This window comes from Lepeophtheirus salmonis, chromosome 14, assembly GCF_016086655.4.
Source record: "Lepeophtheirus salmonis chromosome 14, UVic_Lsal_1.4, whole genome shotgun sequence".
NCBI classification, from domain to species: domain Eukaryota; kingdom Metazoa; phylum Arthropoda; class Copepoda; order Siphonostomatoida; family Caligidae; genus Lepeophtheirus; species Lepeophtheirus salmonis.
This window is the reverse complement of record NC_052144.2, coordinates 5,344,043-5,348,505: the sequence shown is the minus strand read 5'-3', so window position 1 is coordinate 5,348,505 and position 4,463 is coordinate 5,344,043. Positions and strand designations below refer to the sequence as shown.

Below are 4,463 nucleotides of genomic sequence, written 5' to 3'. Positions count from 1 at the left end.
TTTATTTCAATAAAGGGCTTTTGTTTAGAATTTGTATTATTTCATACTCTGTCATCTATATTTATTTTGATAATTGAATGTCTATATTAATTAAAATTTAGTAGGAAAAAAAATACAAAAAGTTTTTTCTTTCCCTGTTGCACGGCATTCTAGACATATAGAAAACTCAGGCTTTTAATTTTTCCTTGTTTTCCTTACAGGTTAGGTGCTTTGTTTTTTTATTTAGATTATTTTACTTTTTTATACGTAACAACAAAATTTCCTATTTCCCATCATTTGAATTGAATCCTTGATTATTCACTCCATTTGAGGGAATGTTCTAATAATCGTGAAGCCAATATTGTCGAAACTGAAATTAAAGGAAACTTGTAAGAAAATTGATGTAATTTGATTAAACTGATTCCATAATTAGTTTTTTAAACGATTATTGTAAAATTAATAATAAAAATTAATAGAAGATACAACTATTTGGTCGTAGTTATGTAGTATATATACCCCCAATGAATTTGACATCATGTTTTAGATCTTTTTTCGTAATCTCAACCTGTTGTTGTGTACCAAATTATTGCAGTGGATATAAAAATGCACCAAAGGACCCTATTGTGTCTCTATGGTTTCTCCCTCATGATTAATTGAATAAAAAGTGTCTGGCTTAGAGCGATTCCTAGGCAACCTAGTGGAGTCTAAGAATTCATGAGTTTGCCCTCTTCATTTTCAAGACGATAATTTTGTCACAGAAAGTCAAGATAAGCTCGAGACGAGGCGAAAAAAACAACACTCAAATTCTCAAGAATACATAAATTCCTCCAGATCTTCTACAGAATCATCGTATAATACTACGTATATGAACTATGGAGTTCCATCAAACGACAGAATAATCGACTGAAAGATCCAGTGAGGTTACTGAGAGAGTTCTCATGCACCATCCACTTCTCCTTTATTGAATTTAGTGAGTATTTTTTCCCTTAAGTCCACTCTGCTTCGTCTCGTATTCTAAGAACTCAATTTTATTCATGAATGTTCTTGATGTGTATAAAGCAGAAATAATTCATCTCAATCACATTGATATCAATTCAATTTATAACATGGAGGTTGATGTGTAAGGTCTCTATTGATAACTAATTAACCTGGACACTTTAAGCCTCATCCCTAATTATTTATTTCTTTAATGGCTGTGAGTCTCTTTTGCAATTGGAAAACAAGTGGAAGATGATTCTAAACTCGCCTCTCTTCTCGCTATAGTTTGGTTGGGAAAGCATATTCTATTCTGCTATAGCATATAAATATTTTGTATGAAACTATCATATATTTATATTACATAAGTGAAGATTTATACAAAGAAAATTAGAATGGAAAATACAGTGAGGAAAAAAGAAATTTATCATCCTCCACCCATAAATCCTTCATTGTAACTCTTGTGTTCAATCCTCCTATAGTCAACACCGCTTCAATCCCTACTTTAAGTAAAATCTTTTCTTTCTTAAGAGTCCTTTATTGTCCTTAATACCTATAGCGTACGAATCACAACGAAATAGTAATGGCGAACCTGCTACATCACCAAATATTCCCTTCCTCCCTTCGTTTTTTCTTCATTAATTAAAACTTTTTATTATTAAGACAGGAAGATTTTGAAGTACTGTGTATATAAAAGAATTACTATACAAGGTCGAATATGAACATAAATAAATACAAGATCAAACTTATTACATTAAGATATATTGGTTTATTTAAGTTGGCCTTACACGTAGTACCTAGTCTTTATCACATATATCAATTCCATTTATAAGTTTTAATTCGTTCTGTACTGCAAAAATGGATACATTTTCAACACTTCAAGCCTCACTTCCTATTTCATTAATACTCTATTAATACTATTTTGCCTTATAAAAACTAGTGGAAGAGTATTTTAAACTCTCAAAGATATCTCATATATTAAAAATAAATAGTTATTGAGAATTTTTAAGTGACTATGTGCTTTGAAAAATATTAATGACTTCTTACTTTTAATAGATTTATATTGGAACATCTAAATTTCGTTGCAATTCCAAAAGTTATTGACTCAGCAATCCTCTTTCGAACAGCTAAGATGCATGTTAGCATATTGGAATATTTTTTTTTCGAAAAACTGGGATCTTTACAAAAATAAATAAACTAGTTAATGTGTGCCATATGAGCTAATTATAAGTTGTTTAATAGAAGACAATTAAAATGTATCAAAATAATTACACATTTGTTTGTGTATTAATTGAAAAAATAAAAATAATGAGATCATTAACGTTTTTTGTACATTTAAATTCCCTATTTATTAGTTCTCCATTATTTTATTTTTTATCTTAATATTTCCTTCGGTTTTATTTTGGACATGGAAATGTTATTTCGTTATTGAAATAGAGACCAAACGGAGTCTTGCACTATATTGGCAGATGTCTATTGATGATGTAACTTTATTTTCAGCCCATTAATCTTAATAAACTTACTTTTTTGTTTACAATCAATGTGGGGTTATCATTTGCATCAAGAGAATACTTGTCTGCAAGATCTAAGTAATTATCAGACGTCCAAAAAAGAGTTTTTCTCTTAGTGGGTGAAATTATTATTGCTCAAAGAGTTAAGCTTTTTAGAGGAAAATTTACAGGACAACAAGGATATCAAATAACATAAACTCTGCTTGTGTTCATGTAAAAAAAAATCGATTTTTTTTTCTTTATCTTCCAATCAATAAAATTTAAACTAATATTAAATTCTTATTTATATATTGATAATTTTGTTATTCTATAGAGGCAACAAAACAAGTAATCTTCATTTTAAAATACATAAATGGCTAATTGTTCTCATTAATAAAGAGAATAGATAAAAAAAACTAGTCATGATTATCATCTCAACCATGAATAATATACAAATACGATCGGAATGAATAAAGTTTTCCCACAAAACCTCTTACTCTATATACATTTTGAATCTTATTTTAAGAAAAATATATAATTATTAAAAAAAAATTCAATACCGCTTTTTTTAACATAAATTTTCCATCTTTTTTTAAATAGAGGCATTTTATAGTTTTTTAATACAATTGTATTTGCAGAAGGAAAAAAAACTTAAATAAATCCAATCAATCTATAAAAAAAAAAACTTATGACGAGTTAATAAATATTTTTGTAATAATAAATGATCATTTTCATTCCTAAAAAAATATTTTTGGATAAGTTTATATTAAATTTTAGTGAATTAGCTAATTTATTTTTTATATCTAAATATTCACTGCAATATTAAAACCATTTAAATAGGTTAAACAAAATAATATATAATATTTTGAAGAATATTAAAATTAGTACATGCGTGGAATGAATATCAAATATGGCTAAAAAAAAAGATGCAAAATTGGTTATTATCGTTCGTGACTCCCAAAATAGACAATAAAATAGCTACATTGGTCCAATTATGATTTCAATAGAGTTTTTAAAACATGTTTAAATAAATTTGTTATTTCAATATTTGAAGGTTTTATTAGAGCGGAAAGGCATATCTATGTATATTCTAAATTAATAATAAAATTTCTATATCAACAGAAAAATTGAAATCTACTATAGCTATACCATAACTTTGTGACCGACTGATGTTTGACTTTCAGCTCATTTTTTAATATTGACGTCAAAGTGTATGAGTGGTTTCGTATTTTGTCAAAATCTGTCTTTCTTACCCAAAAGCTGGTACGATACATCAAATTGAACATTCAAGCAATCTTGACGTCATAGCCTAGGATTGGTTTTGTGTTTTGTCAAAATCTGTCTTTCTTACCCAGCAGTCGGTACGATACATCAAATTGAACATTCAAGCAATAGTGACGTCATAGACTATGATTGGTTTCATGTTTTGTCAAAATCTGTGTGTCTTGCTTAGCAGTCGGTACGATAGATTAAATTCAAAATTCTAGCAAGCTGAATTACAAGATGGTCTAATATTGTTTTTCTTTTCACCTTGGGTACCAACAAGAAAGGGAAAAAAAAAAAAAAAAAAAAATTGGCAGATCCAGTTCTGATAAGGAAATCAGATAAAGTAAAGAAGATCTCGAGCTTCTTTTGATCAGCTCCATTTAAGTCAAGTTACGTAACCAGGCTATCTGCTTTCACTATAGCTGACCTCCTCATGTGCTTGAGTTACGGCCAAAAAATTCAAAATTTAATACTATATTGTAGGTGAATAACTCTACAAAGGCGATATATTATGTAAAAATACATTTTGTATTCCCTCTTTTTGTGTCGTCGATTGTGGAATTGATCTGGAGCTGAGGGGATTACACTTTTTTTTAATTCTAAGATGCAAATTCATTGGAAGGCAAATCTCCTAAAAATGAAAAGAAATCTTTGAAAACCATCAGATAATTCTCGATTGTGCTCTAAAATTTATGAAGAAAATCAACTCGGAAAGAATTCCAACTCTCAAGCTTTTCAAAAATTGTTTAAACA

The 4,463-nt window shown here is 28.4% G+C and overlaps 1 long non-coding RNA gene across 1 annotated transcript; it reads left to right on the top strand.

Moving 5' to 3' along the window:
- Positions 1 to 527: 527 nt before the first annotated feature.
- LOC139907274 (uncharacterized) lies at positions 528 to 2,294 on the top strand. The gene is made up of 2 exons (XR_011783745.1): positions 528 to 949; positions 2,011 to 2,294. It is a non-coding gene; the product is annotated as an uncharacterized lncRNA (long non-coding RNA).
- Positions 2,295 to 4,463: the final 2,169 nt, after the last annotated feature.